The 12433-nt window shown below is 42.9% G+C and overlaps 1 pseudogene; it reads left to right on the top strand.

Moving 5' to 3' along the window:
• The first annotated feature begins 976 nt into the window (after nt 1-976).
• On the top strand, nt 977-11693 carry LOC117523240 (annotated as a pseudogene).
• Nucleotides 11694-12433: the final 740 nt, after the last annotated feature.

Raw genomic sequence — 12433 nt, 5'->3', positions numbered from 1 at the left:
AGAAGGTTATAGAGGAAATATCTACATATCAACAGGATGTAGTGTTGGGTTTGGCAGTATCGTAATCAGTAGGCCATGTAAGATACAAAATCAGGAATTTATCGTTGTCCTGTATAACTAATCTCCAACATCCTGTATTACATACGGTGCATCCAGAAAGTATTCACAGCGCTTCACTTTTTTCGCATTTTGTTATATTACAGCCTTATTCCCAAATGGGATGAAATTTGTTTTTTCCTCAAAATTCTACATACAATACCCCATAATGACCATGTGAAATAACTTCTTTTTTTTTTTTTTTTTTTTTTTTTAGATTTTTGCAGATTTATCAAAAAAAAAAAAAAATCCAAGAAATACACGTACATAAGTATTTGCTGCCTTTTCCATGAAGCTCAAAATTGAGCTCAAGTGCAGCCAATTTCCACTGATCATCCTTGAGATATTTTACAGCTTAACTGGTGTCCACCTGGGATAAATTCAGTTGATTGGACATGATTTGGAAAGGCACACACCTGTCTGCATATAATGTCCCACAGGTGACATGCACTGTCACCTGTGGGATTGAGACAGGATTGTCTCGAGGCACAAATCTGGGGAAGGGTACAGCAACATTTCTGCTGCTTTGAAGGTCCCAATGAGCACAGTGGCCTCCATCATCTGTAGGTATTGAGCAAAGGGTGTGAATACTTATGAATTGTGATAAAATTTTATTTTTAATAAATTTGTAAATATTACAAAAAACTTTTTCGTGTTGTTCTATGGGGTGTTGTGAGTAGAATTTTGAGGGGAAAAATTAATTTACTCCATTTTGGAATACTGCTGTAACAAAATGTGAAAAATGTGAAGCACTGTGAATACTTTGCAGATGTGCTGTATGTTTAGTGGCTTTGAGATGAACAGATAAGTACTAATCTCACTCATCATCTGCTCTGTATATACTCTGTGACCACTAATTGCTTTTTATTTTGTTTCTCATCCTCTGTCATGTCCCCTCAGTCTGTTCCTGGCGATTCCAGCTGGGTCTCTCAGTGGGCCAGCCTAGCTGCCAATCACACCAGGACAGACCCAGAGGGCTCGGGGGCGGAGACAGCCACGTTCCTTCTTAAAGAGAGAGGTATTAAATTCAGCATCACATAATTATAGACATCAAAATATCTTCAGACTTTAAGGCAAGTGCCTTATCAGTGAAGTTCGAGTCCTCACTGAAGTGACATTAGTTGTTTCTTCCCCAGGACCAGATGCATTTGACTCAAGCGTGTCCCTCAGCAGAGGGGAATCCTCATCCAGTTTGACCGACCGCAAGCGCAGGAGACACTCCCGCAGCTCCCAGTAGATGCCCAAATCTGCATCCAAAGCTGTGGAGACCGAGGTCTCTGAGGATTGGGGAGAGAAGGCGAACACCCTGGAACTGAGCCCCAAGAAGAAAAGAGGAACAAGGGAGACGGGGAGGTCAACAACTCTCATGGAAACAACGAGATTGGCCAGCAGAAGGAAGCAGAGCGTCCGCCTTCTCTCACATCTAAACCTCCTCTCTCTGGCAAACTCTGAGAGGAGGAAAGGGTCAGAGGAGGAGGAACAGAGGGGGAGACACGGGCGAGAGAAGTCGGCTAAGCCTCTTGTGCGCCAGGGCAGTCTTCACATTGAGGGAAAGGCCGAGCTCTAGTGTCCCAGCAGAGCTCATCCACGCATTATTAACAGGGCGGCAGTGGGCGCGAGCGCAGTGACTCTGTGGGCAGCATGGATTACGGCTACGCTTTTGAAGGACACTGAAGCAGTTATGGCCGTTCCTCGAGGCCAAATAAGGATGAAAACAAACTAGACCAGAAAAGCAGTAAAACCAGTGGTGCTACTCGGGGTCGAGCTCGGGCTTCCACCATCGAGCTGATTCCATCTCTCCTGAGTCAGCGTTGGACACGACCAGCACCGCCAGTCAGGCTGCCACGGAGGCAGACAGAAAGCAGCAGGCGGCATACAAAAACGACGCTCCCTTAGCACTTTGCACCGTGAGAAAAGTAACATGAGCACAACTTCCAAGACAAGTGTCACAAATGCCAGTGCCCGTGAACGGCTGGAGAGGAAGACCAAAACCAGATCTACAGAAGTGTCGAGTCGGAGCGATTCACGCCGCACCATTCACCCATCGTCCACCTCCTCCAGAGGACGCCAGCCTTCACTAGATCTTACCGATGATGACCAACCTCATCCTTCCCCATCTCGGACATCCTCTCCTCAGACCAGGAGACCTACTCCGGATCTGCTTTGGGGCACTCCGTACATGGGCGGAGGTTCACATATCTCCACAGATGATGCCTTCCAATCCAAACTTGATAGTAGGTCTAGTAAGACCTCCACCAGGGGTCCTGCAAAACCAGCCGCACACTTCCAAGCGACAACACCACCCCCTGTAGGAAAGCAGCCCTCATTGCCTCAGCCACGACCCACGAGAGCCTCGCTTCTACGCCGCGCTCGACTAGGTGATACGTCTGACACAGACCTAGCTGATGCAGACAGGGTGTCTGTTGCGTCTGAAGTGTCCACACCAGTTCCACCTCTAAACCCCTCTCTGGTCGGAAGGGAATGGTCACGGCTAGACATGCTTGCTCAGCCTCGTAGGACCCGCGTGGGCTCCATCTCAGCCCGCAGTGACTCAGAGTGTACAGTGACCCGGAGCTCCGCCTCTTCACCACGCCTTTCTACTGAGACTGCTCTGCGCCTGGGCTTACGGTCATCAGCACCCACGGAGAACAGGCCTGACACCCAGGATGAGGGCCAACAGTGTGTCCAAACTGAATGAAGCCACGACTAAGACTGCTACAGCTGGTTATTGCTCACCTACAGGTTAGCATCACACTGCACGACCACAGCTTATTGACGAATTACCTCAGACAATAACTAGTTATCTACTGCTGTTTTATTTGATTACAAAAAGTAAGGAGGGATTGTCTCATCTAGTGTAACATTGGGGAGACAATGTAAAATTCTACATCATCGAAATCATCTGTTTAAGTATAAAGTGGAAGGATCAGGTCTATGATGATCATTCACTTCTTCATCATGTGTCAGTCTGTCTTTATACATATTCATTGTGTTGTGATAAACTTGTGTGTTGGTTTTCACTGTGCAGAAAGCTCTCAGCCTGAACCTGAGGGTGGTGCACCCGCAGAAGAGCTGATGGGTACTGTACCACAGCTGTGCAGCCTTTATATAAGTGTGTGTGTGTGTGTCATAGCTGGGTCAAAACAATCACTGTCCAGACATCATTCATTGGTTGACTTTTCTTTCACAAATTAAGGATGCAAATTAAGGATCATAGGCGGCATAAGTGTGTGTGTGTGGGGGGGGCTTTCAGAAAATAATTTGAATACATAAGGCCCCATTTTAAAAAAAGTATTAGTTTATCATCCTTGACATCAGAAAAAAATGATACAGTAAAATACGATACAGTAAAATTCTGAAGTTGGGACAAAAACCAGCCTCACAGGTCTGCAATAGTATTTGATTAAAATCCACAAAAATAAGGATGTCATCCAACTACTCCTCTAGAAGCTGAGCCCGACCAAGCGGCCAGAATTACAGAGAAGAAGAAGCGGACAAGGAAAAACTCACCTTGCTTAATATCCAAGCTACAGTAGTGTTCAGAATAATAGTAGTGCTATGTGACTAAAAGATGAATCCAGGTTTTGAGTATATTTCTTAGTGTTACATGGGAAACAAGGTACCAGTAGATTCAGCAGATTCTCACAAATCCAACAAGACCAAGCATTCATGATATGCACACTCTTATGGCTGTGAAATTTGGCTATTAGTAAAAAAAAAGTAGAAAAGGGGTGATCACAATAATAGTAGGGTCTGCTACAAACTCAAAACTGTTATGTTCAAACTGCTTTTTTAGCAATCCTGTGAATCACTAAACTAGTATGTAGTTGTATAACCACAGTTTTTCGTGATTTCTTCACATCTGTGAGGCATTCATTTTGCTCGTTTTCTAGTGTGCTTGGGGTCATTGTCTTGTTGAAACACCCATTTCAAGGGCATGTCCTCTTCAGCATAAGGCAACATGACCTCTTCAAGTATTTTGACATATCCAAACTGATCCATGATACTTGGTATGCGATATATAGGCCCAACACCATAGTAGGAGAAACATGCCCATATCATGATGCTTGCACCACCATGCTTCACTGTCTTCACTGTGAACTGTGGCTTGAATTCAGAGTTTGGGGGTCATCTCACAAACTGTCTGCGGCCCTTGGACCCAAAAACAACTATTTTACTCTCATCAGTCCACAAAATATTCCTCCATTTCTCTTTAGGCCAGTTGATGTGTTCTTTGGCAAATTGTAACCTCTTCTGCACGTCTTTTATTTAACAGAGGGACTTTGCGGGGGATTCTTGCAAATAAATTAGCTTCACACAGGCATCTTCTAACTGTCACAGCACTTACAGGTAACTCCAGACTGTCTTTGATCATCCTGGAGCTGATCAATGGGTGAGCCTTTGCCATTCTGGTTATTCTTCTATCCATTTTGATGGTTGTTTTCCCATTTTCTTCCATGCGTCTGTTTTTTTTTTGTTTTTTTTTTTTTGCCTATTTTTACAGCATTGGAGATCATTGTAGATGAACAGCCTATAATTTTTTGCACCTGCGTATAGGTTTTCCCCTCTCCAGTCAACTTTTTAATCAAACTACGCTGTTCTTCTGAACAATGTCTTGAACGTCCCATTTTCCTAGACAAGCATGTTCAACAGGTGCTGGCTTCATCCTTAAATAAGGGACACCTGATTCACACCTGTTTGTTCCACAAAATTGACAAACTCACTGACTGAATGACACACTACTATTATTGTGAACACCCCCTTTTCTACTTTTTTTACTAATAGCCCAATTTCATAGCCTTAAGAGTGTGCATATCGTGAATGCTTGGTTTTGTTGGATTTGTGAGAATCTACTGGTACCTTGTTTCCCATGTAACAATAAGAAATATACTCAAAACCTGGATTAATCTTTTTAGTCACATAGCACTACTATTATTCTGAACACTACTGTACCTCCATTGTCCAGCGTACCACGTACATACTGTCTGTAAATATTGATCATGGTTGCCTCGGGGGGGACGCTTGCCCCGTACCATAGCTTCAGCTTTTGGGCTTATCAGCACTCTGTATCATGATAAATGGCGTCGTCCTCGTGTGTGTGGTTGTCAGTCAGTGACAACATGTGGTAAGTTCCGGGTCCGGCTCGGTAAACTTCGGCTGTCTTTGACCAAAGCATACTCGCCACCTAGTGGACATCCCGGTGTAGCAGACCAAACGGACCTAAAAATTGGTCTGCTTTGCCTCTACTGCACATGCATCATTTCAGAGCAAAGCAGCTCGTCTGAGACTGAGTCTGTTCACCCAAAGCGATCAAATGGATTAATGGGATTATTAACCATCAGATGACAAGGTAAAACCTCTTAAATCATTCTGAACTCATTCTGATCAGTTGGAGACACTGGTTCTTGCACCATTTGTACTGCCATTAATGAAATTTGCCAAAAAATATAAGATAAATTGATGCAGGCCAATTTCAGCATGTGGGCGGGGATGATAAGCTAATGTTTTTTTTAATGGAGCCTAATATTAACTGATAAAATGACAGAATCATAATGATAATAACTTCATTTAGTGCTTCCTCAGGAATTAAAGTTCTTAATAGAATTAATATTAATAATAAAAGTTACAACACAAGTATGTGCACAAACAACATTTCAGAATGTGCCATTTTACAGGGATTATTGAAACTTCCCCAGACCACCTTCTTTTTGATCGCCTCATGATGCCAGTGATGTATTGTGGCACATTTGACCACTTTATTCAGCCCCCACCCCCAAGTAAATTTTGCTTGTGCTGCCTATGAAATTGTGTTATAACAGCCTAAGTTACACTTTTACAGCAGCTACATGTGACAGGCCACATTATGAACTTCAAATCAAATCATTCAAATTGCAGTGACTTTTCCCAAAAGAAAACACTGTGGAGTTGAAATATGACCCAGCTCTAACAGATGTTCTCCAACATGCATCCGAGTAACGCTGTGATGAAGTCTCATATGCTCTCTACACTCTACATCAGCGCCGAAATTATAAAAACCTATTAGGAAACTGTCTTGGAAGAGATCGCCACCTTGTGGAGATGTTTAAGACAGTGTTTTATTGATAGAGCATGGCGTTGTCTCATCATGGTGCAGCTCCATTCATGCTTTTGGCCTGTCAAGCTTTACGTGTTATGTCTCTGTTGAAGCTTTATGTAGCTTTTTGGATGTGTTTGTTGGCTATTTGGGACCGGAGGCACTCATGTGGGTTATTGTGTCCACATCCACAGCAGAGAAACCTAAATAATCCATATCTTCTCACGGTCTGTTGCCTTAAAATTCAGGAATACTAATTTGCTTTTACAGTATTTGAAGTGTTGAGTTGAAAATAGGACTGGCTCGGCACTGTCGCTCATACTCACAGTCTCGTCTTTAACTTCATGAATAACAAATATGAGTTTGTAATAATGTCCAGTGGTAATTGGGTTCACGTTGGCGTTTCCGTCGATCCTACAGTGGCCAGCAGCAGCAGGTGGAGACGTCTGCCACCGGAGTACGGCTCCACATCAGAGGAAGAGTTCAGCTCTATCCGTAACTCTCAGAAGCAAGGAGGGCGGCCCCACCTGCGCCCCCATCATCTCGTCCCCCACCGCAGTTCAAGACTCACTACCATGACGAGTCCAGGTTCTGGCATGGCCACGGGTCCGGGTGGAAGTGGGATCAAACATCGTATGAAAGAGCAAGAGGAATATATCAGGGACTGGACAGCACACAGCGAAGAGATAGCCAGGTATTGATCTTTGCTGTTCTGTACCTAACTGATCGAGCAATTCATTTTTGTTTTTCACAATTAATGATTTATTCTTTGGAAACTCTTAGCTACACTTGGTTTTACATGTTGGCGTTGTAAGTAGGATAAATTCTACAGAGTGTAAACACACTGGAGAATGACACTGACATGCACTTACAAACTCTGACTCTGAGCAAACCATACTTACAAATTTTGTTGTAATGTATTTTCTTTTCTCAATTTTTGAAGGGTTGGCACCCTAGCACCCTCTAGTGACTATCTGCTCATAACAGTACTGTTATAAGTTGCTTTTGCTTACATTAGATTCTGTCTTACCCTATTTTTCATTTACACTTCACCATATCAAGCTTTGCATGTTCTAAATGCATGTTTTCCTCTTATAAATTCCAATTCATTTGTAGAAAAAGGCACACATACAAACACATGGGTTTTCATGCGTGCGCACCTTTTATAAATGAGGCCCCGTGTGTTTATTAACTCTTCAAAATTATCTTTTGACCTTTGCACATTTTGGAGCAGCAGTGCATCATGAATTGTGATCTTTTTTTAACACGCCCTAAATACATTATTACATTTGTTGTATTGGCTAAATGACTGTGTTTGTGCAGTTTTTATGAGTGTGTATCTGAGTCCTAAACAACCCTGTGTGATGGTTAACAGGTTATTCCCCTGTGTGCGCAGGATCAGCCAGGACCTGGCTAAGGACTTGGCTATCTTGGCACGTGAGATCCACGATGTGGCCGGTGAGATTGACTCGGTCAGCTCATCCGGCACAGTGCCCAGCACCACTGTCAGCACCGCCGCCACCACCCCGGGATCGGCCATCGACACCCGGGAAGAGGTAGGCCCTGCACGTCCCACCACGCAGCAGGATATTCAAGAGAGCATGAAAAAGGTGCCCCTTCTTCTTCTTTTCACTGCATAACTGCATGTGCTTTCATTTCGCCTTTAATCAGCGTCGCTCTGCTGCTTTGTGGCTTCATTGGCTGTGAGCTATAGTTATTTATTACATTCCCATCTGCTGCACTTTCACATCATTGATTTTATTATTATATTTTTTGTCATGAGATTACACTTGTTTTAGGATAAAAATGTAAGTCCCTTCGGCTGCTCCCTTGTTTGCACTCGGGGTCGCCACAGCAAATCCAACGTGGATCTGCATGTTGGATAAAAATATGATTATTAATATGATTAAGTTATACTTATGGGGGGGTTGCTTTTTTAACCACATCACTTCCACTTCTCACTAATCATGTTTTTTTTACTATGTTAAGATCAAATAAGAAGCTGTTCAAAAAAAAAAATGTTGCTTCCAATGTTTTGATTCCCCGTCCTCGTTTCTGCTTACGTTTGTCCAGCTGGTCGATCGGGTGTTCGACGAGAGCCTCAACTTCAGGAAGATTCCTCCTGTTATTTCTACCACTAAAGCGCCAGAGGTCAACGGTAAGCCAGTGGAGCTCCGTCCCCGTGCACCTGACAGTCTGGAACCCCGCCCTCTGAGGAGACGCACCTGGAACCGAGAGGAGGTGAGAAGGAACAACAGTGCGCTGCTTCTTGCAAGTGATTAAATGAGTATAAAACATATGAAGGACAAGGAAAAAAGTATTTCTTTAGATATATTAAAATAACCTACAGGCACTCAAAGAAGAAATATTAGGGTTTGAAAACATAGTATTTTAATGTGCTTTTTCATGAATAGGGTAAGTCCTTATAGTAGACTGGCGGCCTATCCAGGGTGTATTGTGCCTTTCACCCAGTGACAGTTGGGATAGGCTCCAGCCCCCCTGTGACCCTTAACATGACTATGCAAGTTCAGAAAATAAGTAAATTTTAGTCAGTAGTTGAAAATCAAACCATGTTAGCTTTTGTCTCCACTGAGCTGCTTATCTGTTTCTCTTCAAAGCTGCATTTACAGGGTAAAGTTTGCGTTCTACCATCACAGATATTTTGCATCCCTGCAAGTTTTCTTGCACAAGTAGTCATAGTATGAAGCAGACTTAGTGCTTTACAGCGTGCAAAGTCACTGAACTTGGATGTGGTAAAATAATAACTGTACAGGGGAATAAAGTCCATCTCTCTGCCTGACAAAGATGGTGCTGTCTACTTCACAAGCCTGCATGAAATAAATTTCAGGTTGCTCCATTGCCACATCACTCTCATGACAGTTTGACACGCACACATACACTATTAATTATAAAGCTGTGTTGCAGTCCGACAATAATGATTTTCCTCTCATGTGTACAGGCGGTGTTGGACAGCCTGCTGCTCCATTCAGTTTCTCAGTTATCCACGAAGCTCAGACACTCTGTTGACAAAACAGCAGGAAAAATCAGGTAAAGACTGAAATGGTGTAAAAACACTATTTAACGATGTCTTCAATGTGTCGTCAGATGTTTACTTACACTCATGGTGGACATGAATGTCATGGGCTTTCTGTCATTTCTGTGAACTGTTCTTTTTCTGGAATACAATGATTGCACAACATACATTTTTTTAAAAACAATTTGGTGCAAAAATATACACCCATTGTTAATTCAGTGATTCCCAATGTTCTAAAATGTATTTTCACTTACCAAGTCATCTTAACTTCCTATTATTGATCATGATTGACTGCGGCTGTAGCTTCTCTGTGACAACATAGCTGGTCATTGTTTGACGACAGTGACCAGCGGTATGTTTAGAGGACTAAAGGTCAGACGTTCAACCCCAAGAACACTGTAAAAGCTGTTCATTCAGCACGGTGGTGTTAGGATCAGGCTGTGGGACAGTTCTGCTGCTTTCAGCAAAGTGGGTGAAATAATGAAGGAGGAGGACTACCTCAGAATTCTGAGGTAGTCCTCCTTCTTCAACAAACCCTCAAACCATCATTTAAATGCTTAAAACTTGGACACAGTTAGGTGTTTGAAAAGGAAAATGATAAATCGTGTCCTTGAAGAGTGCATGTAAACTTCTAACCACAACTTTGACTTGCTTTTCATAGCTAAGGCCATTTCACACAAATGCGTATGTGTTACCCCCCATCCCCCACCCTCCCCAGGATATTGTTTAAGGACAAAGACAGGAACTGGGATGAAATTGAGAACAAACTGCGATCGGAGAGTGACATACCACTCCTGAAAACCTCCAACAAGGTGGGCTGAAGTTTCTGTCTGAAACTCTGATCAGACGGACTGAGGACGTTATAGAGTCCAGCATCACTGTCACCTCTCACTTGTTTGTTTTTAAATTCCTTTCTGCAGGAGATTTCTTCAATTCTGCTTGAACTGAAAAGAGTTGAGAAGCAGCTTCAAGGTAAATTAGAAAGATCAGCATCATCATCTTAACACAAATGAGATTTAAGAAATTCAACTGTCTTCAGGTGTAAACACCAGCAAAACATATTCCACCTTGAATCATATCTACTATTACAAGCAACAAGTTTGTGCTGTGTCTCACAGCAACTTGTACTCGAGGCTCTTGAAATGGAGCAATATCACCACCTGGTGGACATTTACCATTAATGCATGTACAATATAATTTCACCTAGAGCCCCACTAATTTATAAAACAACGATTCAATACTTAAACACAAAATAATTACATGGACTCCATCTGAACAGCACATTAAAAGAAGTATTTGTATCCTGAAAAGTACCTACAAAATCTACATGCCACAGAACGGAAGGTTTGTCTGTTCATGGTGATTCTTCAAAATGCAGAGAGCAATTTCGCTCAGACTTGGTGGACAAACTCAGTGGTCAACCCTTTAGCAAAACAGGTCATGTTAAGGTTATAGGTCTATGGTCAAGGTCAAATCAGAAGTCATTGTCTAAATTACACTAATGGCCATATCTCAGGAACTACGAAGGACTGACGTGGTTTCCTGCATAGGCGTCTGCTCGTCTGAGGTTAACAAATGCATCAGAGCTCCTACATCTATGTATGATATCATATGATGATGTCAGACTATGTCAAAAAATTAGCTGGGTTTGGGTAGGCGCTGCAATTGCTTGGACACCTTGTTCTTTGACAAAAACCCAATAAATGTGAGGAGTCCACACCTGATATGGCATTTTGTATTTGATATACACAACCCCCCACCCCCTTTTATTTTATTTTGTTGCATTAAACATTACGACTTCAAATGAAATCTCACCATTTTCCTTAAGGACATATGTCACCAACTTATTTTTACTCTCCGTCTCACTCTTACAGTGATCAATGTGATGGTAGATCCAGATGGGACCCTGGATGCCTTAGCCAGCATGGGCTTGACGAGCCCTACCACCCCTACCAAACCTCAAACTGCCAAAACAACCAGCCCGGCTTCCCAGCCCCCAGCCAAAGAAACACTGCAGGAGATCCTTCCTGGTCCTGGAGTCCCACCAGCCTCCACCAGGGTTCAGGGTTCCTCGGCACATGCAGAAGGGATTCTGGCACAAGATAACTGCGTGGGTCAGGGGTTAACAGGCGTTGGAGGACTGGCATTCAACCGCATGCGGCCAAATGGAGAAGAGGCCATTGCACAGAAGTGATGGATGACAGGAGATGATTCCTTAAAATTTGTTTTTTTTTTTGTGAGTACAGAAGTCAGTATTGACGTGCAGGTTGTCTGTGTTCACAGGCAAGTGGAAAAAAAACTAAACTCTTCTGCCAGCCATTTTGCTGATATCATGAACCTAAGAGATTATGGATATGCCATGAACTCAAATGTTGCCAGACCCGCTACAGGCTTGACTAACCAAGCCTCACGCATCATACCCCGAAACGGAAATCAGCCTGTGAATGATCGGACGCAATCACATTCTGACCTTTTAAACTACCTGACTAGTAACTCTCTGAGTTAATAAACCTGTGTGGGTTTTACATCTCCTTTTGCCTTCTCATGTGTCTGGACCCTACTTGCGCAAAGGACATGCCTTAAAACACATCCTCAAAAGTAGAAGATTAACACCCCGCCCCCCACCCCCCCACACTGAGGAAACACCACTGAAATATCAGATAGCGTGTAATTTAAAATAGTTTATAATACATTGAAACAAGAGAAAAGACAGGAAAAGCTCAACTCACACACTGCAATAACTTACTAGCTCCAGTATTTCAGAAGCCTTAATAAATGAAGAATCTGACGAACCAGAAATCTGTCACAACTCGATCACAGCTACTGGATTTTATGGTTCATCCAGCTACAGGTTCATCTCCCAGACTCGCTGTGCCTCTCGGTCCTACTGTTCCACCTCCATCTTATTTTCCTGTTAAGCATAAGTTTTTACTTTAGTCATATCAACAAAATGCATCTTTCTGTAAGATGACTTCTGTGTCGATCCGTCACCGAAAAATAAAGCCAATGATTTGCAGTATTCTTCCCTCAGATTAAATTCATACATTGTACAACAGGCTGCTGTCTGTAGTTCAAATCGAGCAATACATTCATGTTTTTATTTAAAGCCGCGGTGTGTAGGATTTAGTGTGATGTACCTGTGAGGTTGCAGATTGCATTATGCCGTCGCCGGTCACAATTTTGCTTCGCCATCATATTTTCGGTTCTTTGGCAATGTAGATCCATGCTCT

The sequence above is a fragment of the Thalassophryne amazonica genome, chromosome 13 (genome assembly GCF_902500255.1).
Source record: "Thalassophryne amazonica chromosome 13, fThaAma1.1, whole genome shotgun sequence".
Classification (NCBI taxonomy): Eukaryota; Metazoa; Chordata; class Actinopteri; order Batrachoidiformes; family Batrachoididae; genus Thalassophryne; species Thalassophryne amazonica.
The sequence above is the reverse complement of the archived record's forward strand: the minus strand, read 5'-3'. Positions and strand labels throughout refer to the sequence as shown.